This window comes from Oncorhynchus tshawytscha, linkage group LG01 (assembly GCF_018296145.1).
Source record: "Oncorhynchus tshawytscha isolate Ot180627B linkage group LG01, Otsh_v2.0, whole genome shotgun sequence".
Classification (NCBI taxonomy): Eukaryota; Metazoa; Chordata; class Actinopteri; order Salmoniformes; family Salmonidae; genus Oncorhynchus; species Oncorhynchus tshawytscha.
In genome coordinates this window covers 65,645,770-65,673,446 of record NC_056429.1, presented here as the reverse complement: position 1 = coordinate 65,673,446, position 27,677 = coordinate 65,645,770, and the positions used below count along the sequence as shown (strand labels likewise).

At 41.0% G+C, this 27,677-nt stretch overlaps 1 pseudogene; it reads right to left on the bottom strand.

Annotated features, from left to right (window-relative positions):
• Positions 1–246: 246 nt before the first annotated feature.
• LOC112260904 overlaps positions 247–27,677 on the bottom strand; it is a 54,988-nt pseudogene continuing 27,557 nt past the window's right edge.

Genomic DNA, 27,677 nt, shown 5'->3' with positions numbered 1-27,677 from the left:
TTTGCTGACGTACTAATTAAGTGACTGTTAGTGACTGGCAACAAGAGAAAAACTTCTGATGCACAACCAAATTTTGAAATTACACTCTCAATATACTTTTTTTTGTCTTCAGAAATGTATCCACGAGCCTATAAAAGGGGGGCCTTGGGCCGCCAGTATCCCATCCCAATTCTAGACCAGTAAACTCAAATGTGTGTGCGTGTTTGTCCAAATTTGGTATGCCTTTGTACTAAGTCGGGGGGGGTCTCTCAATTTTATAGATGGTGGTACACTGTAGGCCAAATAGTTAATGATTACAAATGTGTTTTTATTACTTATCAAGCAAATGAGCAAATACATATCACAATCTAATCTACATCCAGCAGAACAAAACAATTTGCATTTCAAATGCTATCTCTAAACCCATCAAACCACTGGAAGCTAACAGAATCACTCATGTGTTCTTTTTATTGGTGGGGTTAAGAAACCGATCTGGGTCATTTCAACCCTCCTCTCTCTCATCTTATCTATGAATTTGAATGACTCTGATAGGATCTAATAGTGAACATGTGATGCATGCTATTGGAAACTCATGTTTGGGGATCATTCCAACACTGAAGATTCAACACTCATCTATGAGAACTCCTGACTTTCTGCTTGATATTGACCTAACAGGGTTGGTTTAACATTTCAGCGATATGAAGCTGGAATACTTAATTGTGAACCTGACCTATCCGTTTAAGATATTACAACAAATAAGTTACTGCAAACAACAAACACTGTTTTCTTCCCTCTGACATCATTGCACACGCGACAGAACAGCAGAATATGCACTGCAATTTGTTGTTGTTGCAGTACACCTCCACTTCGTCAACAACATAAAACCATAACAATAGCGGTGGGGCGGACAGTGGCGCTGTTTCCCCTACTGTAGATTCCATCTTTAACTTCTATAGGAAGCAAAATGTTAGTTTGTCTTATGCTTCTCCCTGCTACGAAATGATTACATAAAACATATACTGCATACTGGGATTAATGGTGTTCGGTTGCTACAGCATCCGTGGTTGTTACAACACATACCCTTCTCTATTGTTTCAAAGGGAGTTGAAGAGCTCAATGTGCACTACATTTGACCTCAGTCAAGGTGCTTTATTCTACACATTAAGCTGACAGATGACTTCAATTGGCTTGTCAAGGTAATGTGCTTGAAGGTGAATGTGAAACAGTATGTTCATTGTGTTCATGCGCAGAGGGATCTAGTAGTGCAGTAGACATGTCATTTTGACATGTACAGTCATTCTGTGGTAGGTCTGTAGAAGGTCAGAACATACATTGTACAACAATCCCCAAAGAAAGAGTGGCTTTCATTGAATAGGATAGACTCAACACACATGAAAGGACTGCAAAGCGTATTTTACACCAATCCTTACGGTTCCTGTAACATCCGTTTGTTTTCCTTCTTCCAAAGGTCTTTGAAATTAGTGGAGAACTCATGCCACACCGAGAACAGCGTGTTGGGAGACACTTCCTTCTCACCTGACTTAGCCTTGACTGAAAAGAACAAGCTAAACTACAAGAAACTGAGGATAGATAGAACAAAAACATGAAAACAAACCTAAAATACCAAAATTACAACAATAGATTACAGAAAGACTAAGTCATTGTGAAACCTGTATGCTTATAATAATTATGCGAAATGTGGAAGTTAATCTTAAGACCATTTCATGCATTAAACTTGATATGGAAGTATACTAAATAGAGGCGACTGGCCATTTCGTAATAAAACACAGCAAATATTAGAATGTATTAGCTGCCACAATGGCATTCTTTCCTAAGTCGATAACATAAATATTTTCCCTCCACAGATACAATTCTAGGCGTACAGGTTATAAACCCTTAAAAGGAAATGAATCTTGATGTGCTCAAGTCTCAAGAGGGACAAACACATAAAGAAAGGGAGAAAAAGAGAGAGAGACAGAAAGGAGAGAAAGATAAATAGAGGAAGAGAGAGCACATGTGAAAGTGACAAATGCCCTGGCGTTGCGCTTGATCAATGCTCTGGACAGGTTGGGGACCCTTTGTTTGGAGTTTGGAGGGAACACTTTCCTGCCTAGTGTTAACAGAAGCCCGGAGCCAACGCTGTCTACTCTGGCTTTGCTTAGGTAAACAACACAGACACTGGAGGCCTTCAGTCTATCATAGGACCCGCAGTCAAGGCCATCTAGAGGTAGAGGTTCCATGTAGCCTCGGGATCTAAACATCGACACAGGACCTGTACGTACTGGCATGCAGTAGTAGAGAATAGAAGTGAGTGAACTCAGCTCGCTGTATTGAAAATTGTTCTGACACAACATTATCCTTTGAGCCAATGTTATCATACTGCAGCTCGAACATCTTTAAAAAGAAAATCATATCAGGTTTATTCTTACATCTCATGAGTGTTCTCTAGTTGTGTTTCTTGTGCCTCCAGATCAGTTTTTGCTATAAAAAGAAAATATAGTCAGAATATAGGCATACTGTAGATAACAAGCCACTCAACAGGACAACATCAGGAAGTGAAGTAGTAGGCTATGTAAAAGCAAGGAGAGCAGTAATGGATCATTATAGAAACATGTGGCACTCCAACCCATGAGCTAGTTACTAGTTAAGTCATTATGGACAACATAAAGCTACATTGTGGTGATGATAACAATGTGGTTACACGTAAGGCATAGAACAAGGTTTTATTATCAGTACTGAATAGATTAAACCCTTTTTAATAAAGGCAGAATTATTGGTTTTGCATATACAGACAGTTTACACAGGATTTCACACATCAACATTAATAACACTTGCTGTCATTTTCAGGGTTAGTTCATGTAATTGAGTGTTGAAATGATTGTGGTCGCACCACTGATAGATGAACACCATGGTTTTCTGGGCAAGGATTCTTTGTGTACATTTAGTATTATTGAGTTCAGTGAATTATTATGAAATGTCCTCAAACTCGTCAACAGAATAACTTGATATGAGAGAGCAGCATCACGTTGTGCAAAGCCTCAAACAGGCAGAGGAATTCCAGAGGATATCCTTAGCCTTAGGAGGGATTTTTTCATAATTCTCTCTCCTTCCAGATAACTTCATAGAGATATCGAGGAAGTCTGTGCTACTGTAGCCAAGGTGGTCCGGTGAACCAATTTTGTTTGAGACCTGACTTGCATTAGCTCCCAGAGATAATGCCTATAGACCAAGGTTTTAGGTTAGCAGGCTAACACAGTGTTGTAGTGTGCAATGAGCAGAGGAACATTTTAAAGCTAAGGTGAAGTGTAAGAGAGTTGGTTCAGTGAACCACAATGGCGCTTGGGCTAACAACCAAGTATTTTGGTGTGCAGTCGACCCGGGTTCAAACCCAGCCTATCGCATGTGCGTGTCTCTCCAGTTATATTGGTTTTGTTTTCACACACAATTCTAAGAAATGTCTTAGTAGCTTTCAAGAGCATATTCCAAATCCATAGCAGCCTAAAAGCGTTTATTGGTCTGAAATTACCCATAACCTCTTCATAGCTTTCCAAGACATCCACTAAAGCAGACGATCAGGAATCTCTCCTGGCATGGATCTCTGGCCTGCCTTTATTCAGGGAATATCAAATCGCTGTGTGTAATTGAAGCCAGAGCCACATCTAAGGAACCCTGACATGTCCAATGGGACGATCACTTTTGTCCACGGCTCCCCATACTAAATCATCCTATAACTGATCCCCATTTTTACATCTGCTTTCTGTTGCTCATCAATAACCGATCAGAAATCAGAACAGGATGGATGTCATCAGATCAATGCAACAGTCACCAAAGGAGTATGGAATCCATGATGCAGTGAATCAATATAGTGACCCATTTGAGTTTTACAGTGCTAGTCTAGAGGTTTCAAAATACATTTAGGACAACAATGAATAGATCTTATCTGACATGATGTTACGTGTAGATTAGGCCTACTCCTGGAGACAACTCTACTAGCCAAGGCAGTAGTCAGTCCCCTGAAGAGAGCATGCAGCCAGTATAACTAATCGTTATTTACATCAGAAACAGATTATCACATGGCCAATGTTCTGTTCAGAGGAATAGAGGCTCCATCAAAGGCATCGCACGCATGAGAATCTGTGAAACGAGTGGGGAAAATCGAGCTAGACCAAACAGTGCTGTTCCTACGAGTCCGCTTCCACTGTTATTCTGTGGTTAGTTTCATGGTCAGAAAATAAACAAGAGTGGTCGAAACTGTGGAGCCAGAAACTGTTTAACCCCGGGGTCTGAAATTATAGAAATAACACAAATAAGACATTGCTGTTGTTGCTTTTTTTCTGCAGTGGAGGCACCCAGTGAATTTCTTCTGGAGCCTTCCAAGTCACATGTCAGTGTTATATCGAACATTCCTCTCTCTGTGGACAACCTCGTCATTTGCCTCAAGGGAGAACCCAATATTTCTTTCAGAGGGACACTTTCATCCAGGCTTCCTTTAAACTTGGACTCAAGGACAGAGAGCGACATAGTGGAAGAACATGTGTTACAAATGACCAACTCTCATTTGAATACAAAAGCACTTGAGAAAGGGTCAGTGAGCTCAGTCTTACAACAAGAATGGAAACAGTTAGCTAGAAATAACCTGACGCAAAGCCTATGTAAAACTGCCTAGAAAGACATCCCACATGTTTTAATAGACATGACAACCAAACCTTACACTTAAGAGTTGTGAAACATTCATCAATAAAGATTTTAATCTTGGCTTTACACAATACTTTATTATGATGAGAATAGTTCCATTATTTTAGAGTTTTGGAGGCTTTACTTCAGAGTTAAGTTAGTTAAAGGGTCTGATGTGCAGGGGCGAAAGGCACTCTTTCACGGGAGGTTGTTGAATGGGTCTTCGTGGGAAGGTGATAACAAACACACTGTGGTCAAATGAAAACAAACATGGCCGATCGCAGAGGGAAGGTGGATTCATCATCAACCCTCGTTCCACTGCTAATTCATCATCTCTGTTTTAACTGCTCTCAGGGTAAACAGCTCCCTCCAAGTGTTTATTTGATGTCCTGATAGGATAGAGGGAGGAATGGAGATGAACAGAGAGTAAACAAGTGACGGCGAGAGAGGGGCTTCTTCAGTAGGTAGATAGAGAGAGACAGATAGTGCTGAGGAAGGAGGATAAAAAAAGAGGTGAAACTGGGGTAGAGGTCAAGGACCGGATAGGGAATAGTAAGAGCAGAGGGAGTGAAAGAGGTGAAGAATGAACAGGAGGAGGAAAACAAAGATAAACCAGGTTGCCATTATGGTTACACTATCAACCTTGAAAAGTTAAAGGAGAGCCGCACACTCTAGGAGCTCAGATGCAATAATTTAATAACCTAATATCCAACGTTTCGACAGACAAGCTGTCTTCATCGGGGTATAAGAGAGGGGTACAACAATTAAGATTAATACTGCCATTGAGAAAATTCAAAGCAAACCGAGACATTATCTTTTTCAAGGACAGTCTCACAAAAAGAAGCATTCTTGTGTTCTAACTACTCGCTATTCAAAGTGCTCTGAACAAATTAAGGGAATCGTTCACAAACATTGGCACATTCTAATCGGGACCCTTCCTTGGTCATATTTCTCACGGGACAGAAATCTCAGAGATCAATTGATAAACTCTGATCCCTGCCCAACGTCTATTTACACTCCTACTGGATGGAAACTACGAGTGTAATGGATGTGCTCAATGCAATGGCACTTATAAATGTAGATCCTTCAAACACTGCCAAACAGGGAAACAGATCCCAATTAAAGGTGTTATCACGTGCTCCACTAAGGTAGTTATTTATCTAATAACTTGTCCTTGTGATAAAAAATGATGTGGGTAAAACAAAGCATAAATTAAAAGTATTAATCTCGAAGCATCGTAGCATCATTAGGTGCAAAAAATCAACTTATCCAGTTGCGGCCTACTCGATTTTGTACCTAAGTTATATCAGCATCGAACATGTCACCCTCCCTAGGAGAGGGGGTGACCTCAACAATTTATTGTTAAAATGAGAGGCTGCCTGGATCTTTAATTTGAAGACCCTTGCTCACTTCGGCCTCAATGCAGACTTTGATCTGAAATCATTCTTGTGATTATTGTGATATTGCAGTTTGTAAATGTCTGTTGGCCTCTGTAGCCAAATTGTATCTATGATCGTATGCTATCCGTTCATGGTATGTTTTTTTTTTTTTATCTATCAGAGAATTAACCAATGATATCAGGCCACCTCAGGCCATGATTACAGACACCTGTGTGTGTCCTTTGACACTATATACTGTAAACTAGTCACCCTGCGGTGTTTGTCATTATACCCTGATGAAGACAGCTTGTCTGTTGAAACGTTGGATATTAGGTTATTAAATGATTGTATCTGAGCTCCTAGAGTGTGTGGCTCTCCTTTCATTTGTCAAGTGTTCTACTCCGCTAGCTAGCACCTCGCCTAAATAGGTGTTTGTATCTTTCGCCTCCAGATAACACTATCTATCTGAATTTAAGTGCTGTCCTACCTAGTAGCCTACTTAATCATTGCTGTTTGAACTGTCTGATCGCTCATTATTTGTGTCAGTTTCTGTGGACTTAGTTTCAGGCCTATTTGAGTAATCGTCTTGTGTTTTCTGTGTTTTCTTCAACTCTACCAGGCAATCAGCAATTAGTGGCGGGAGCTGCATCTTTCACCTCTGCTGGGTAATACGCGATTAGTGTTAGTGCTTCAGTCTCAAGTGTTTATTCAGTGGCAGCTGGCGGTCTTGTCAAGCGGTGGTGTTGTCGCTGAAACGAAGACTTTCTGCCAAGCGGTTTGAAAGATGAGGAAGGCTCCACATCGCTCTCTCACTTGAGTATCTCACCTAGTTATCTTCTGATGATCCAATTTGGCTCTTTTGCAGCTTTGTCAAGTATGTGTGTGTTTCCTATCCCTGTTCTCTTCTCTCCCTGTAGGTTTTACAGAGGCTCCCCACCCCTTGGCTACATCCCCTTCTAATTTAGTATACCCTGCCCACTCACAAGGCAGGCAATATGCTTGACCTAACCTTTACTAGAAGCTGTTCGCCTACCACCTCCTGCCCCTTGCTCATCCCTCTGCAGAATACTTTGTCGACCAATTTGAAAAAAAGGTTGACGACATCTGTTCCTCGTTCACTTAGCCTACTTACTCCACTGGTCCCACTCTAACAGAACTACCCTACACTTTGACCTCTTTCTCCCCTCTCTCGCCAGATAAAATCCTGTGACTAGTGATGTCTGGCAGCCCGAACACCTACCGACTTATCCACATCCCCTCTTCCCTTCTCTAGACCATCTCTGAAGACCTACCATTCCTTACTTCCCTCATCAACTCATCACTTGCTGCATCCTCTGACTTCAAGATGGCCAGAGTCACTCCCATCCTCAAGAAACCAACACTTGACCCCTCCAAAGTAAAAAACTACAAAACGGTATCCCTTCTATGTTTTAGTTCCAAAACACTTGAGCATGCTGTCTATGACCTACTCTCTCGTTATCACTCTCAGAACGATCTTCTTAACCCTAACCAGTCAGGCTTCAAGGTGGCTCACTCAAATGAGACCGCTATCCTCTTATCACAGAGGCTCTCCACACTGCCAAATCTGACTTTCTCTCTTCTGTTTTCATTCTCCGAGAACTATCTGCTGACTTCAACACTGTGAATCATTAGATCCTCCTCTCCACCCTCTCAGGGCTGGGCAGCTCAGGCTCGGCACATTCCTACCAGCAGGCGTGGAGAGGGGCTGTGTCTGCTCCAACTGCTTCTCACTACTGGTGTCCTTCAGTCCTCGATTATTTACACCAAGTCACTCGGCTCCGTCATATCCTCACATGGTCTCCCCTATCATTGCTATGTGGATGACACTGAACTACCCCCCCCTTCTGACACCCAGCTGGCGACGCACATCTCTGATTGCCTGGCAGACGTCTCAGCTTGGATGTCGGCCCACCACCCCAAGCTTAACCTCGACAAGATGTAGCTGCTCTTTTTCCCGGGGAAGGCCTGCCAGCTCCAAGACCTCTCAATCATGGCTGACAACTCCATGGTGTCCCCTTCCCAGAGAGCAAAGAACCTTGGCGTGACCCTGGATAACACGTCATTCTCTGCAAACATCAAAGCATTGACATCCGTGGAGTATGACCTTTCCTCACACAAGAAGCGCCACAGGTACTAATCCATGCACTTGTCATCTCCCGTCTAGACTACTGCAACTCTGTTGGCTGGGCTCCCTGCTTGTGCCATCAAACCCCTGCAACTTATCCAGTACGCCACAGCACGCCTGGTGTTCAACCTTCCCAAGTTGTTCTATGCTACCTTGCTCCTCTGCACACTACACTGGCTTCCAGTCGAAGCTCACATAATCTTCAATACCTTGGTGCTTGCCTACGGAGCAACAAGGGGAACTGCCCTTCCCTACCTTTAGGCTATGTTCAAACCCTACACCCCAACGCGAGCACTCCGTTCTGCCACCTTTGGTCTTTTGGACCTCCCACCCCTATGGGATGGCAGCTCCTGCTCAGCCCAGTCAAAGCTCTTTTCTTTCCTGGCCCCCAATGGTGGAACAAGCTTCCCCCAAATGTCCGAACAGCAAAGCCCCTGCCCATCTTCTAAAAATATTTGAATCCCTAGCTCTTTAAAGAGTTTCTTAAATACCCCCCACACAAAAAATACTAACATTCACTTGTCTTTTCCTACTAGCACTGACTTTGCAGATAACTACTTTGTTGAGGGAAAATGTACTTTCTAGGATTGGGATACATTGTTGTCTAATGATGAATTCACTAATGTAAGTCACTCTCGATAAGAGCGTCTGCTAAATGACTAAAATGTAGGTCTGCTCTTGAAATAACTTTCAGACAAAGGTCAAAGGCTCAACTACCAAGTGCTGCTGCAACCTATCATAACAGATGGAAAAAGTTGAAACAATAGCCTTGAGTTATTCAATACAGTCTGGGATAAGCAGAGGTCCCCATGGAAACTGCATTGAGTGATGGTCTGTACACATCTTCCTTCCAAACACTGTACATTAACCAGGAGAGCAACTGAGACATCAGTCTTGGCTGGACAGATGCAGTGCAGTCTAACCAAGGGTTAGCATGATGATCAATGGCCCATCTCTACGTTCTATTCTATATACAGTGCCAAGATGGCTTCCTCATTTCAGTTATTCTGACACTGAACATAATCCAGGGAGATATCTGAGCCATTAGTCATTGGCCTTCGTCTTTGGGGCAGCTATAGTTTAGCTAACCAAGGATAAGGGGGATCAATGACCCATCTTGAAGCTTGACTCTCAGTTGAAAAAACAAAATGGCTTTCCTTGTCATTGATCAATGGTCCATTTGCCTCACCCACAACCCCAAATGGCCTCAGTGATTGAGTCATTTGTAAAGTAACCACAGCTGGGACACCTTCCCTCAGAAATTCCTCTATCTTCTCCGTTGCAAGTGCTCTCCAGAAGAGACCTGGTTGACCATCTCTGTCTCGGCCGAGCATACTGGAGTGGAGGAGGAAGAAAGAAAAACATGTTTTGATGAGTTTTTCTGTCCAAAAAAGAATGAGCTTGTAAATCATAAGACCATTTTTGACATTGCAGTATTACATTCTACCTGTTTATGTAATTAGAGCTAACTACCAAACATAATGGAACGGGCTAAGCTAACCAGTCATGATGCATTCCCATTCCCCCTAATACTTTTCTCCAAACAATGAGTGATGCCCTTGGAACCTGCAGACCCCTTAAGCATCCCTTGGAGCACTCCAGAGTCATGGTCCATCAGCGCCCATGATGAATCCAAAAAAGTGCATGTTAGAGTTCCCGAAGCTAATTGTTCGACCACATGGCCCCCTCTGTGGAGGTAGTTAGCTAGCTGTTGTCCTGAGGGCCATCCCAGCCCACTGCTATGGGACGCCTACTCAACCTAACCCCCAGGCAACTGTCATTGAAGCCCACATCTGTTACAGCACTCAGCTGGTCCCTGTATAGTGAACCCTATACAGTTTGTGATGAAGCATTTATGTGCGCCATCATGGTACTCTGCCATGTAGGTTAGTGTATTTTGTCATGAATCTTGTTCTGGAGGCAGCTCTGCAGAGTGGTCACTGGCTGGTACAGGCGTAAAGTCATACAATTTGATTTTAAACCTAACTTTAACCCTAACCACACTGCTAAACCTAATGATTAACCTTAAATGAAGCTATTTTTTGGCAGCTTGCTATCTAAGGAGAAATCACACATTTTTGCCTCCAGGACAAGATTCATGACAATACATGTCAACCTGCCTCTGCTATTGGGAATGAGCAAGCAAGTCAGTATCCCAATGGACCTGGTCAACTCGATCTTCACGCACTACAAATAATGAGATGCTTCACAAGATTGATTGCAGTGCAGTAAAAAACATAGTTGGCAAAATACAAGCCTTGATTGGTTTAACGGTAAGATACGTGATAGAGAACAGAGGAGATTTGGGTGGTTATTCTTGATCGACACATACAAAAAGTTGTACTCCGTTAGCATGAATGTTTCCCCACCTGACCCCTATAATGTGTTAATGAGTTAGAACTGAGTAATGAATGTACGTGTTTCCCCATTCAGTCATTCAATCGGTCTCATAGGGAATTTGTCTAACCATGAACTTGGCTTTAAATGTTTAATCTGATTTCCACACTTCATCATGGATTTTTGTTGTTCCCTAATTCCTACTATTTGACTCATGTTACCCTGGGACAAAACTTGAAAGATTTTCAGCCTAACCCTAGTCTGATCGAGGTAATTCCCTGTAAACCTCTAACATGTTTATAAGTGCTACCTGGACTCATATTATATGCGAAGTGACCTAGTATTTGGTTTGAAGTATTATGAAAAGGATACACAGACTTACAAAAAATATTCTATTCTTGTTCAACTAGATGGCAGTCAAACATTATTGCTACCCATACAGTACACTGATGGCTTTTATTATGGGACCTTCAGATCTTATGGTTTGTAATGTGCGTATGCGGGTGCTGCATAAATAATGCAGCCTCTCCAGGCCCTTGACTCACTCTGAGGGACATGAGCTGGAGCACAGGTAGAAGAAGCACCCTAAACCTTCATTTTTTTTGGAGCTCTGTGTTGTGAGGACAGTAAAAGGGCGCCTAGCAGATTCTGGAGGAGCCTGCTCCGGACTCTCCATCTGGTTCTAGTTTGGGGGTTTGTATGACAAACAGATGCTATCTGTTGACCCTGTTTTGTGATCAAAACATCACTATGTCTCGGGAAACTTTGAAGAATTTTCCGTTATAGAGATACAGGAATGCATTTAAAATAAGTAATACTTTCATAAATCCTACACAACGGTATCATAAACATGATGTGACACCTGTCACAATCAACGTTGATTCAGGTTTACTACCTACCGTTCAACATATATAGCTCAAGGATTATAAATAGAGCTACAAATGGACCAGAATATATTTGTGGGAGTCAGTCTCACCATTAAGATCTTTCCATAGCTTTTGCGTAGGTCTCTCTGAAAGTCGTCAAACTTCATTTGAGAGGCCTGGAAGAGGTCCTGGGGTTCAGGGAGAGGGTAGACACAAGTCTCTCTACCGGCATTCTGAGCACGCACACGCACCAGCATACATCTCAGGTAAGATTGGGATGGATGTCGCTGCCATTCTTATCAGTAGTCCAAACATTTCCAGTAAGATAATGTTGCATGGTGGTAATGGCCATCAGCTAGAGTGGAGCCATTGTAATCAAAGCATACGTTCGTCATGTCCATCAGTATTACTAGGGAGCCATTAGGAGCCCAGAACCACGTTGTGTATGTTGATTTTGGCAATATACTTTTGGCTGAGTTCATCTCATCTGGCTAACCTAATTATTTACAATAGGCCTCCTTTGGATCCTGTGGAAGCTAACATACTACAGGTCCAGGCGAACTGGGAAGGAGACATTCATTTCTTTTGCAAATGAGGAAAAGGAAAATAAATAATTTGATAAGAAAAGCCACGCTATCCTCGGGCGAGAGAGAAGATGAAAAAGTGGTTGGATAGATATCTAAGTAAATCAGAAAGGGATTCAAATAAACAGGAACCAAAACATACCTCATCAAAGTTCCTTAGATAGTAAGCAACGATGTATGACAAAATACTCTGACAGTTATCCTGAAAGAAAGAGGGGGAAAAAGGATCCAAATAAATAAACCATAATTTACTTTTTGTCATTAATCTAATCATTTTAGAGCAGAATGTTTCGATTGGTATGTAGAACATATCTAAAGAGGACTTAAAAGTTCATCACCTCAAAGCAATGGATCAAACACGAGTGAAATCTCTGCTGGGGAGAATGTCATAACTTAGAGCTGGTAACGTGTCTTATGTTCTTTATGGGCATCTCTCTAGGATTCCAATACCGTAAAAACTGAGCACTATGTTCTTACATGACAGCACTGGTCATACATTAAAATCTAATAAACAGTCAGTCACTCACTCATTTGGGGGCAAATAATTGCCTAAGCACCATAATAGGGCAGTTACGGTCAGAGCTCAACACACACTCACACTGCTCTTGATGTCCTTGAGTTTTGGCAGGATGTCCAGAGTGAAGCCGTCAGCCTGCCCACGCGATCGGTTCCCTCCGTTCATGAAGTTCCCAAAAGCTAAGATGAGGACTAGCACCTGCAACACACACTGATCACTCTGCAGAGTCTGATAGACAGCTTGGGGAAAGACATGGAGGTAGAGGAAGGGGAGGGAGAGAAGGAAGAGAAGAGAAGGAGAAAGGAAAGGAGAAAGATGTAGAGAAATGAGGGACATTGCCATTTTCCTGACCTTTCCTATCACCAGCAATTGAGCGAGAAACAGAAACAGGACAGACTTGTCACAGAGGAAAGATTTGCTCTTACTGTTCAGGCTTGTCCAATGGCTTTGCGTCGTTCTTGCTTTTGGATGATTTGATGTGCTGCTCAATCTTCTCCATCTCATCTTGCTGGACTCTCTTAAATAAGTAAGGAGTGTGATATTGGGTAAACAGTAAGTGGCACTCAAAATATACCCTGTACTTGAGATATACCATACATGCACACAAACTCTGTTCCTTCACTTTCAGGGGAACTGAATGTAGGCAAATACAGCATTTGTAGATACTTTATAAACACTATAGGGTGAAACCTACAGTATTGTTTCGATTTCCAACATGTTTTCCACTTTCCAGACACAAAACCACCATTTTATACAAAATTAACCAGGCCAGAGATGCCCTCTCATTTCACAAAGAAAAAGACAATAGAGGTTGACAGACCTGGCGCAGGCTGGAAAAACCACAAAACGTCCGACAAAGAGAAATGTAAACTCTGTAGGTCTCTCATGAGTTCCGGTTCGTCTGAGAAGCAGGTTAGGGGAGCCGACGTAGACTCCAGGGTCTGGCCCAGGCATAACTCAGCAGCAGCACATCAAATATGGGCATCAAACACAGAGGAAATTAGTATTCAACACACTCAGCCTTGGGTCCGCGAGGGCAAGCTCTGGTTCTGGTTTACGACATGTTTAAATACATCTAACACAAAACATATCCTTTTTCAACGTGTGGGTGTACCAATGTGAGCAGTAATTTGGGGACAAGAAGATATGATGGTGAGATCTGTAAATTGGTGCATTTGTCTTTGGCTATGACAACATGAAAGACACATGTCACCGCAGTCCCCACATTTCTGGTCAACAGTTTTTTTCTTAACTTCCCATGTATGGCACTAAACTTCAAGTCAATGTTGTTTTCTGATGAATGACTTTCATGAGAACGTAGCCTGAGGTGCTATTATTGTACCACTGAAATACAGTACCAGTCAAAAGTTTGGACACACCTACTCATTCCATAGTTTTTCTTATTTACAAAAAAAACTATTTTCTACATTGTAGAATAATAGTGAAGACATCAAAACTATGAAATAACACATATGGAATCATATAGTAACAAAAAATATATATTTTGGATTTTTCAAAGTAGCTACCATTAGCCTTGAGCGTGCATTAGCCAAGAGCGTGCAAAGCTGTCATCAAGGCAAAGGGTGGCTACTTTGAAGAATCTCAGATATAAAATATATTTTGATTTGTTTAACACTTTTTTTGGTTACTACATGATTCCATATGTGTTATTTCAAAGTTATGATGTATTCACTATTATACTACAATGTAGAAAATAGTAAAATAAAGAAAAACCCTTGAATGAGTAGCTGTGTCCAATCTTTTGACTGGTGCTGTATGTCACTGTCATCAATTCTGTGTTTATCCATACAAAGTGACAGTGTTGTTATAATGTCCCTCAACCTCTGCAGTCACAGCCTATGAGTATATTTCATGAGTGTAACTGTTGTGGTTTGTCATGTTGTTGCTTATCATGTGCAAAGTGATGTGGTGTTGGGAGTTGTTCCCTGAACTTCTAAGAGTCGTGTCAGAAGGTTCCGACTCCTGATATTTGCGGGGACGGGTACCTCACAGTGACCCCTTCCTGCCTGTGGGTTTGTGTTGTGAGAGCAGAAGTGGTTTTATTGTACGAGCCCACAGACAGGGTGACTCCATTTCTTCCTGTGAAGTGAGGAATGAACTCCTCCATGGCTCTGTGTTTGTGTGTGTGTTCTAGAACTGTGAGGGTGTAACCATTAGAACCCATCATTCCTAAGTCAGGGTGGCTACGCTGCCAACTGTGGTTAGGGTTTAGAGACTGGGAGACAGGATGGAGTCTCACAATACAAAATAGAAACAATTTGGCTCCACAACTCAATAACATAGCCTCAGGCAGGAGAGAGAAGGGCGTGGGGAGCGGGGTGCGAGAGATGAGGATGGGTTAAGCAGCTAAAAGACTCTTTTTGATCCTCCGTTGTGACACATTTCCTAAAAAATACACCATGTCTCAAGTCACAGTAATTTGAACATGATCAATATTATTAATGTGGCTCTAGCAGTCAAAGGACGGGCCTCTTGTGTTGTCCAGCCAAAAGTTTCTCAGGAATGTCATAGCGTCTTAGAACTGTATCACGGTTGAAATGTAAAAAACATGCCCCTTTTCATGCTCTTCTCTTTATTGACATAACAATGCATCGGGCTCTGAATGTTCTGCTGAAAGAGACAGGATTAATGTCATGCAGGGCTTTTGATGACAATGCTTGGCTGTAGCTATTGGAACCTTCACAACCAGCAGGGTGTACTAGGGAGTCTTATTCTAAAGCATTTAAATAATAACAAACTTTATACCATTATCCCGTTATCTCATTGTACTTACTAAAAGTGCCCATTATAACATTGGAGAGGGATACATTAAAATCCAAGAGATAATATGTCTCTACTCCCCTTGTATGATGATGCATGTCTTATAAGAGTGGAGCCAACACCTTTCAACCCATAAACTGGGTGGTTCGAGCCCTGAATTCTTATTGGCTGACAGTTGTGATATATCAGACCGAGGTTCTTCCTTTAAACTGTATACCACATGTATGACAAAACGTTTATTTTTATTGCTCTAATTACATTGGTAACCAGTTTATAATAGCATTAATGCACCTCGGGGGTTTGTGGTGTATGGCCAATATACCACGGCTAATGGCCTTATCTGTGTATAAGTACAGCCCCTTGCCGAGGTATATTGGCCATATACCACACACCCTCATGCCTTATTGCTTAAATAGATGTTTACTTGAGAAATAGTACTGTATATCTCCTTCCAGCAGACATACTGTACACTCGGACTGACTCTGTGGCCAAACATCACACATACCAGTAGGGCTTGGGGTTTCCATGTTTGTTTTGGTATTTAATGCACATTTTCTTTAGTTGGCCTTTCAAGTGGACTCGATGGAACATGAACTCCAGATACAGAGTAATGTTCAGAGCAGACGCTATGGAACTGACAACCAGAACAAATTCCTTAAATTGTTAATAACTAAAGATTAAAAGACTGTTATGAAAAGGCCACCTTCCTACATGTTCCAAGGAAGGACCACTTCATTTATGGGAATTGTGGTTCTGTTTTGTAGTCCAAATAAAATAAAATAAATTACTGACTGATTTTCAACTAGTTGCTAGTACTGGGGCTTGACTATTACATATTTCATTATATAATAAAACCATAGCTTCCTGTAACTACAGTCAGGTCTAAAATGATTGGCTTCCTTGATAAAGATGAGAAGAATTTTTAAAATAAAATAAATCATACAAATACTGAGCTATATTTTATGCTCCCAAAAAAGTATTATTATATTGTACTCAGAAAAATATTTTTTGCCAAGAGTGCACAAAGCGGTCATCAAGGCAACAGGTGGTTAATTTGAAGATATTTTTTATTTAACTGGGCAAGTAAGTTAAGAAAAATTCTTACAGCCTACTGTAGGAACAGTGGGTTACCTGCCTTGTTCAGGGGCAGAAAGACAGATTTTTACCTTCTCAGCTCAGGGATTCAATCTAGAAACCTTTTGGTTACTGGCCTAATGCTCTAACCACTAGGCTACCTGCCGCCCCATGAGATTAAGAAGTAAATATTTATTTTCTCAATGAAAGATACATGTCAAAGTGATTGGCACCCTTAAAGATCCCTCAAAATAAAAACAAACAAAATACAATCTGCATTAACATTCAACTTTTTTTAATGAATCAATTACATTAATTCAAATTTGATTGGTTGTGTACAAATAGTTTGTAGATGTTGTCGCAGGTGCAGCGAAAGGCTTATGTTTCTGTCTCCAACAGGGCAGTAATACCGAACAAAACAAAACAATACACATCACTTCCAAAAATACAAAGAAAGAAATTAAGAAATATCAGATCAGGCAATGTCAGAGTCTGAAATATATGTATATATACAGTACCAGTCAAAAGTTTGGACACACCCACTAATTCCAGTGTTTTTCTATGTTTTTACTATTTTATACATTGTAGAATAATAGTGAAGACATCAAAATTATGAAATAGCAAATAACAAAAATTATAAACAAATCAAAATATATTTTATATTTAAGATTCTTCAAATTAACCACCCGTTGCCTTGATGACCTCTTTGCACACTCTTGGCATTCTCTCAACCAGCTTCATGAGGTAGTCACCTGGAATGCATTTCAATTGACAGGTGTGCCTTGATAAACATGTATTTGTGGAATTTCTTTCCATCTTAATGCGTTTGAGACAATCAGTTGTGTTGTGACAAGGTAAGGATGGTATACAGAAGATAGCCCTATTTGGTAAAAGACCATAAAGTCCATATTATGGGAAGAACAGCTCCAATAAGCAAAGAGAAACGACAGTCCATTATTACTTTAAGACATGAAAGGGAAAGGGAAAGGGGGATACCTAGTCAATTGTACAACTGAATGCTTTCATGTCAATGTGATTCATGTCAATTCAATGTGTCTTCCGCATTTAACCTAACCCCTCTGAATCAGAGAGGTGCGGGGAGCTGCCATAATCAACATCCACCTCTTCGGCGCCCGGGGAACAGTGGGTTAACTGCCTTGCTCAGGGGCAGAACGACAGATTTTTACGTTGTCAGCTCTGGGATTCAAAGGTCATTCAATCCGGAAATATCAGGAACTTTGAAAGTTTCTTCAATTGCAGTCACAAAAATCATCAAGCACTATGATGAAACTGGCTCTCATGAGGACCGGCACAGGAAAGGAAGACCCAGAGTTACCTCTGCAGCAGAGGATAAGTTCATTAGAGGTACCAGTTTCAGAAGTTGTGGCCCAAATAAATTCTTCACAGAGTTCAAGTAACAGACACATCTCAACATCATCTGTTCAGAGGAGACTACGTGAATCAGGCCTTCATGGTCAAATTGCTGCACAGAAAACACAACTACAATGACCCAACACACCTCCAGGCTGTGTAAGGAATATTTGACCAAGAAGGAGAGTGATGGAGTGCTGTATCAGATGACCTGGCCTCCACAATCACCTGAACTCAACCCAATTGAGATGGTTTGGAATGAGTTGGACTACAGGGGGAAGGAAAAGCAGCCAGTAAGTGCTCAGCATATTTGGTAACTCCTTCAGGACTTTTGGAAAAGCATTCCAGGTTAAGCTGGTTGAGAGAATGTCAAGAGTGTTCATTTAAAAAAAAGTGAAAATATGTCAATCATAATTTGAATATGTTGGTAACCCGTTGTATAAAAGTGATAATGCCCTTGAAGCTATCTCGGGCCTAATTAAATCAAGGATTGGAGGGGATGTTTGGCTAGCTAGCTAGTTTATGTCTTAAGGTTACTCTGCAGCACAGAGAGTCGTAGCTAACTATAGTTAAAGCTATCGTAGCTTTCTTGAACGATTTTCAAACCACTTGATGAACTTAGGACTGCCAGAGCATCTAGCTAGCTGACATTATGAGCTGGTACAGCGTTAGCTTACTAGCTACGATTAGTCACTGTAGCTATGTCAATTGTCAGACAATGAAGAGAACGTCCACGGATATCTCTTCTTTCTTTAAGAAGAAAAGTAGTACAGTGGAGACGCAGCCGACAGGGGACCAGCAGCAGAGGAGAGGATGTTAGAGAGGATGCAGTCGGAGATGATGATAACGTCATTGAGCAAGCCAATGAACAGACAGAGGCAGTGAGAGAGTGTGACAGAACAGAGGCAGAACATGACAGCGACGAACAGGCACAGGCAGCATCAGTGACAGAGCACAGTGAAGAACAACAGACAGCAGCATGGCACGAACGTGCGGAACAGGGAGCAGCAGTCACAGAGGTTGACAACCAAGCGAGGCAGGACTCAATGAATAGCTAGAGCTATTCAACCCGTTCCTGGACTAGCAGGTGAAGTTAGAACGGTGTGACAGTGACCCTGATAATGAAATGGATAGCTAGAGAGTAACATTATCTGGATAAATGTATGGTTATAGTGTGTCTACATTGATTTATGAGTCATGACACAATCACATAAAGCCTTCTGATTCATGTTTATTGGTAGTTGAGTTTGAATAGTCTGAATAGAATTGTCTATAGGCTGATATTGCAAATGTAATGGGTAATTACTATGGGAGAGGGGATAGCTACTCATGTTATTATTATTATTACTTGTATTATTTTAAAATCAGAATAACTGATTTTGCCTCTTGTTTCATCCTAGATATATCCCAGTCAAGAGCAGAGGCGTCCCGCCTTCAGGGGGATAGAAGACGGGGCTTTGTGAAAGAGTGGTACAGTACGCATAAATGGCTGGAATACTCTCAGTCTCAGAGTAAAGACTCTGCCTACTGATATGCCTGCCGGCACTTCATTCTTCCCTCCTCAGGTGATTCAGTGTTTACACCTGAAGAGGGATTAAAATAATTGGAAAAAAGCAATTTACAAAGATGGGGGATTTGTAAGCCATGCAAAATCAGAATCACATAATAATGCTATGTTAGCATGGGCAGAATATGAAAAGTCAACTGCAAGCAAATGCTCTCTCTCAGCCTCCTTAAATACAGAATATAATACATTTGTGAGGGAAAATAGAGAGTACATTAAAACTGTTGGAGAAACCCTGCTCCTCACAGCTACACAAAACGTTGCACAGAGAGCACATGAAGAAACGGAAGGTCAGAATAAAGGACATTTCCTCTCAATTATGGAACTGCTAGCCAAGCATGATCACACATTCTAAAGAAAATAACAAGTCAAAGAAATGCAACATACCTTGGGCATAGTACACGAAACAAAATAGTTGATTGCCTGGCTGAAATGATCCACACCTCAATCATTTGTGAAGTTGCACAAAGTGAGGCTTTCAGCGTTATGGTCGACGAGACCAAAGACATTAGCAAGAAGGAACAGATGTCCTTTGTAATTCGATACTATTACAATGGGTCAATATTTCAAAGTTTCCTCACCTTTGAAGCAGCAGCGCGCCTGGATGCTGCAGCACAGAACATTGTACAAATACTGCAGAAGCCTTGACTACAGAAACCACCTAGTAGGGCAAGCATATGATGGTGCATTTGTCATGAGTGGAAAGAACACAGGTGTGCAAGCACACATGAAATCAGAGGCCCAATTAGCTTTTTATGTTCACTGCAATGCACATTGCTTAAATGTAGTATTAGTTGACAGTGTGAAATGCATCCCTGGAGCCTATTGTTTCTTTTCTCTTTTGCAGAAACTCTATGTCGTTGTGTCATGGTCATATGTCAACCAAAGGTGGCTAGAGGTACAAAGGGAGATGTTTCAGCGAGCCCAGAGAGAGTTACAAAGGCTGATGGAGACACGGTGGGCATGTAGGTACAATGCTTGCAAGACAGTGAGGGACAGACTGCCAGCCATCATACATCTACTGAAAGAAATATCTGAAGAGAGAATTGGTGACAGAGCTGTAGAGGCAAGAGGTCTATTAGCCCAAATAGATCTACAGTTTGTTGGCCTCCTTGTAACATTCACCAATGTTTTTGGTGATGTAAAACATCTGTCAGATATTTGACAGTCCCCCACAACTCAGTATGGGCACGACTGATACTGTGACCCTTGCCGAGCAATGCAACATCGGTGTTGCACCTACAGGCCCTCCAGGGCGTCATGTCACACCAAGCTCTAGGCTTGTAGGGTACTACATTTCTACTCCAGTATTTCAAAGACAGGTCATCACAGAAAAGGAGTCATTTTGGGTAGGTTAATTCTTTCCAATTGTTGATGTGCTTCTCTCTGAGGTGAAGAGAAGATTTTCTGAACAAAATTGTGTCAAAATGCAAGGGATACAAGCATGTAACGTAGTGTTTCTATTTGCCTCACAATACAACTGCAGCACTGAGGATCTAGAATATGAGCTCGCTCAGCTTCAGCGAAATCTTGATAGGAAGCAATCTAGTGGCTTGGAAACACCAACCAGTTTAATAGAGCTCACAGTCTTCCTTGAGCCATATAGGGAGGTGTTCCACGAGATGTTTAAACCTTTCAGTATTGCACTTGTATTACCTGTGAGCACTGCAGCATGCGAGTGCAGTTTTTCTGTGCTAAAGTCAAGACTGTCTTGAGAAATACAGTGAGTGACAAGAGATTGAGCAATTCGGGGGTGTTAAGTGTAGAGTCAAGAAGGGCTAGGGCCATAAATGTTGATGATTTTAATGTATGTGTTTGCCAAAAGACACATCAAAAGGCAGGATAAAGCTGTAAAAAGAAAATAATTGAAATGAATGTAGCCTAATAAAGCAGGGATATGAATAGGTTGTGCATTGGCTATAGTAAAATGTACAATGATAATGCTTTGTTTTGTTTTTCATTTTTGGACATATATAATATCATATTTTAGTTTACAAAAAGACACAGCAACAGCCGAATAAAGCTGTTTTGAAAAGAATTGGAGGCCTCTGTGTGGTGTTTTTAAACTTGACTAGGCTTGTTCGCAGTAAATGTTTTGCTCCTTTACAATCAATGTACTCCTTCAAATTAAAGCTGTATATTTGTCTTTTTAAGGAAAAGGACAACTAGCCTATTTGAAGAACAATGAATCGCCTAACACATGCATATACAGATACATAACACATTAAAACAAGATTGTTGTGGAACTCAAAATGTTAACTGTACCAGTATTAGTCTATGCACATCAGATAATTAGTAACATGCACCTGTACTGCCTCCACCTTATAGATGGTAGTAGGGTGAACAGGATGCGGCTCGGGTGGCTGAGGTCCTTAATGATCTTCTTGGCCTTCCTGTGATGCCGGGTGCTGTAGATGTCCTGGAGGGCAGGCAGTGTGCTCCCGGTGATGCATTGGGCTGACTGCACCACCCTCTGGAGAGCCTTGCAGTTGCGAATGGTGCAATTGCCTTACCAGGCAGTGAAACAGCCCGACAGGATGCTCTCAATGGTGCATCTATAGAAGTTCATGAGGGTCTTAAAGGCCAAGCCAAATTTCTTCAGCCTCCTGAGGTTGAAGAGGCACTGTTGCCCCTTTTTTTACCACACTGTCTGTGTGGGTGGACCATTTCAGGTTGTCAGTGATGTGCACGCCGAGGAACTTGAAGCTTTTCACCCTGTTCACTGAGGTCCTGTTGATGTGAATGGGGGCTTGCTCTCTCTGTTTTCTCCGGAAATCCACGATCAGCTCCTTCTTTTTTTTGACGTTGAGGTAGAGGTTAATTTCCTGGCACCACTCCGCCAGGGCACCCTCCTACTCCCTGTAGGCTTTCTCAACGTTGTTGGTTATCAGGCCTACCACTGATGTGTCGTCTGCAAACTTGGTGATTGAGTTGGAGATGTTCGTGGCCACACAGTCATGGGTTAACTGATGGGGGCTGAAGATGGTCCCTTGAGAGGCCCCCGTGTTGAGGATCAGCATTGCGGAGGTGTGTTGCCTACCTTTACCACCTGGGGTCGGCCCTTCAGGAAGTCCATGATCCAGTTGCACAGGGTGGGGTTGAGCTGAGCTGTAGTCGATGAACAGCATTCTTACATAGGGATAGGGCAGTGTGCAGTGCAATTGCGATTGCGTCATCCGTGGATCCGTTAGGGCAGTATGCAAATTGTAATTGGTCTAGGGTGTTGGGTAAGGTGGAGGTGATATCATCCTTAACTATTCTCTCAAAGCACTTCATGATGACAGAAGTGAGTGCTACAGAGTGATAGTAATTTAGTTCAGTTACCTTAGCTTTCTTGGGTACAGGAACAATGTTGGACATCTTGAAGCAAGTGGAGACAGACTGGGATAGGGAGAGATTGAGTATGTCAATAAACACTCCAGCCAGCTGGTCTGCACATGCTCTAAGGACGCAGCTTGGGAATCCATCTGGCTGGCAGCCTTGCGAGGGTTAACAAGCTTAAATGTCTTACTCACGTTGGCAATCTTAAGGAACTGCATTGTGGCCTTCCACGGATTCCTGTTTCATGAGGTGACATGCATTTAAAATCCCTTTGTCATCCATCACCATGGGAAAAGGCAAAGCACAAAGAGAGACACATGGTTGTTGAACTTCATAAATCAGGCAATGGGTATAAAAAACAACTATGAAATGACTATATACCACTTACCACTATTATTGCAACAACTAAGAAGTTTAAAACCACTGGAACAGTGGTTAATTTGCCTGGTACTGGTCACATGCATATATTGTCCCAACACACAGTGAGGAAGATGTTAGGGAGGAAAATAAAAATTTAACGGCCAAAGTTGGAGAATTACATAACCTGGTGGCATATTCGGTTCACCAAATCTACAAATAGACGCCACCCCCATGCCAATAGGCTTTAAGGGAAGGGTTGCCAGGAAGAAAGCCTTTATTGAGTAATACCAACAAATGTATATGTCTGGAATTTGCTAAATGGCACTTGGATTGGAAGCGTTGCTATGGCCAGGTGAGATGAACATATAGCATATAGCTCTTGTATGGCGTCGAAAGACAGATACCTACAGTGCCTTCAGAAAGTTCACACCCATTGACTTTTTCCACATTTAGTTGTCTTACAAAATTGGGCTAAAATTGATTTAATAATTTTTTGTCAACGATCGACACAAAATACTCTGTAATGTCAAAGCGGAGGAAAAGGTTGAGCATTTGTAAAAAATACATGAAAATAAAACACTATATATCTTGATTAGATAAGTATTCAACCCCTGAATGAACACGTTAGAATCACATTTGGCAGTGATTACAGCTGTGAGTCTTTCTTGGCAAATCTCTAAGAGCATTCCACACCTGGATTGTGCAACATTTGCCCATTATTCTTTTCAAATTCTTCAAGCTCTGTCAAATTGGTTGTTTTCAGCCATTCAGGAACATTCAATGTCTTCTTGGTAAGCAAATTCAGTGTGGATTTAGCCTTGTGTTTTAGGTTATTGTCCTGCTTACAGGTGAATTAATCTCCCAATGTCTGGTCGAAAGCCGACTGAAACAGGTTTTCCTCTAGGATTTTGCCTGTGCTTAGCTCCATTCCATTTATATTTTATCCTGAAAACCTCCCCATTCTTTAACGATTACAAGTATACCCATAACATGATGCCGCCACCACTTTGCTTGAAAATATGGAGAGCGGTACTCAGTAATAGTCCTCAATTAATCATGAATAATGATGAGTGACAAAGTTACAGAGGAACAAATATCATCCCCCAAGACATGCGAACCTCTCAACACTACAATAAAAGGTGAGGTTAGCATTTTTGGGGGGGTATGATATTTGTGTGTCTGTAATTTTCTCACTCATCATTATTCACTATTCATTCAATACTATCAGTAATCATTGTAGCATCCACATTAATGTAGAAGTGTGTAGAAACATATGGTGTCAAAAATGGTGTCAATAATTTCAGACCCCACTTTATATGGCATTAAACTTAAAATAATGAATCATGAGCAAACATTTTAACAATGATTGTTTAATACCTAACCGCTTATTAGAAATATAAAGTTCAGTCCAAAAGCTACAAATCTAGTTGATATTTGGCATGGATCCTCAGATCCTCAAAAGATTCTATAGTTGCATCATCGAGAGCACATGGTTGCATCCCTGCCTGGTATGGCAACTGCTCGGCCTCCGACCGCAAGGCACTACAGAGGGTAGTGCGAACGGCCCAATACATCCCTGGGGCCAGGCTTCCTGCAATCCAGGACCTCTATACCAGGCGGTGTCAGAGGAAGGCACCCCCTGTATATCGTCTTGCTATTGTTGTTTTACTGCTGCTCTTTAATTACTTGTCACTTTAATTTCTTATTCTTATCCATATTTTTTTAAACTGCATTGTTGGTTAGGGGGCTCATATGTAAGCATTTCACTGTAAGGTCTACACCTGTTGTATCCGGCGCATGTAACTAATAAAATTTGATTTCATATTATTGTGCATCCATGTAATTGATGCATCTTACCTGACTTGTGGTAATGTAGACATGTTTCCTTGTCCATTGATCGATCTTTCATATTCCACATGTCATAAACACTGCCAAAAACTATTTTCACTCAGTGAAAGTTCTTGTCATTAAACACTTACAACAAAAAAAGCATAGTATATAATCATGAATACATTACAAACAACTTACCTTGCTATACAGCGATTGCAAGGTCTCAAGGTCCACTACAGTGTTGTCCATGTTCAGAATGGCTGTAAAGTAAGGGAAAGAATATATCACGTTTAAAGATAAGCTATACCAAGTTCCTATTGGACAAATTATTTTGGTCCCATCTCACGAAGAACTCTTAACCAGTCATGACAAGTAAAACAACTTAATGTATTTCAACCTTGGCAGATCTGCCATAAACTCATACCTTTAGCCCCCTGAGTTATCATTCATGCTGGACTGAAAGATAACTCATGTCAAGATATCTGAACTGATAACAGTCCCATTTCCCTACTAAATACTGATATTAAAATGTGTGGAGAAATTGATCCTGGATTTTCTCCATGACGAATATGAGAAACAGACGTTGGCCTGTTGCTGTAAACACAGTGACTTCAACACATGAATAATCTACAGTACAAAAACAAATACCCATATCTGAAGTACATTCGGTTTAAGGTTGTTTGTACCAGGGCCGTTCTTGCTGACCATCTGATGAGCTGGTGACACCAGTGATAATAAAACGTTATTTAAAAAATATATATTTTGAAAAGCCACAATTATATAAAGAATGGTCAATCTTTTTTGTTATCTAATGTTTTTTCCTCAATGATTCTGGTGTTTTTTATTCTCCAAATCTATTTGCTAAAACTGAATACAAAACCTCAGGACAGGTGTAAGAGTATGCATGCCTTCATTCCCATCCATTCAAACCGTTGACGTCTGTTACTGACTCCAGTCACTGTTGATGAACAGGATCAGCATGGGCCTCGCTGCTTGGCCTAGCTTCATTTGTTGCATTGAGCCGATTTCATATTTTGCGCACACAAATTGCCAAAACATGTTGTGTAGGTAAGCCTGGGGTAAGCTCTGCACATTTGGGCGTGTCTACATCGTTTGGTAATCGCATATTGCGGGTTCAATGAACATGAGAATAGACAACATCCCTTTGATGCATTTGATTTATCAAGATAGAATTTAGTTTTGATTAGACACTTTCTTTACGTTTTGATCTGCATTTTCAATCATTTTGATTGTTGATATGGACCTTTCGTTAGAACATTATTTATTATATATGTGCTCGTAATAATATTTAACATAATAATATTATTGTGTGTGTGTGTGTGTATGTTTGTGCAGTGAATTGGAAGAATTGTAAATCCATTGTGAAAGGCTACGGAGTTTGCGTTGCAAACTATTCAGAGGGAATGTTGACATATATTGTTCTTTTAGTGCCACCTATTGGTTGTAACTGTCCATGCTACATCGGTCTATGACAGCTGAGGTGAACTGAGTTGTCATTTTTTCGGATGATATGAAATATGCGGCCATCGAAGGCTATCGTTTGTTTATCTTGGCTACGTTGTTATCTACCGCACGTCACTGTCTCACACACTGCAGTACAGACTACTTTCTCACACCGCAGGTACTATTGGTTCTGAGTCTCAAAGTTTTCAGCAATCCCCTGTAACACTGGAAGTCGTAAACTAAAATATAAATATGAGTTCTGTCAAGGTACACCTGTAAGTACAATACTTTGAAAGTTTAAAGACGAACAGACCCTGTGAGTCCATCTTGTTTAATCTGAGGTGTTGAGTTATGCACTGGAATTGAGCACAGTGAGACCATGTACGCATAGCGGCTTTTCACACTGTTTTGATCTACAGTGGGGAGATCAAGTATTTGATACACTGCCGATATTGCAGGTTTCCCTACTTACAAAGCATGTAAAGGTCTGTCATTTTTATCACTTCAACTGTGAGAGACATAATCTAAAACAAAAATCCAGAAAATCACATTGTATGATTTTTAAGTAATTAATTTGCATTTTATTGCATGACATAAGTATTTGATACATCAGAAAAGCAGAACTTAATATTTGGTACAGAAACCTTTGTTTGCAATTACAGAGATCATACGTTTCCTGTAGTTCTTGACCAGGTTTGCACACACTGCAGCAGAGATTTTGGCACCAGTATAGACTAGCGAGCCTTCAGTGATGACAGTTACAATGCAGTAATTATTTAAATTAGGTAAGAGAATAAGATGTGTTGGATTTGTCCCTAATGTAAGGATTTGCATTTAGGCCAAAACATTTATTCATTTTGTGAAGAATTAGTTTAGTGCCTTGTTGCATACATATGCATGTTTTGGAAAATATTTTGAAAAACTCCCTGGTTTTTGTAGTTGATTCTGTGCTTGAAATTCAATACTTGACTGAAGTATCTTACAGATGTTGTATGTATGGGTACAGAGCAAGGGGTAGTCATGTCAACCCCTATTATTTCCAACAGAGTGAGTCTATATAACTTAAACAAAGGGGGTGAATACTTACGAAATTACTATTTAATGTAAAAAAACATATTAATTTGTAAAAATGTGTTGAGTTTTCTTTTTACTTTGACATTGCGTAGTATTTTGTGTAGATCCATGACAAAAAAAATACAATTGAATTTATTTCAAACCCACTTTGTAACGCAACAAAAGATGATAGGCTATTATAAAAAATATATATATATAGGTTCATTATCTTTTCTACATAGTTTCTATTTGATTTTGGTCGTTTAAGTTTACACTGAAAGCATTTTTTCATCCTCTAAATTTATTTCAACACATTCTCCCATTGAGATAAGCCTATAGAGAGGACTTATACGATAGACAGACCGTCCCCAGTGTAG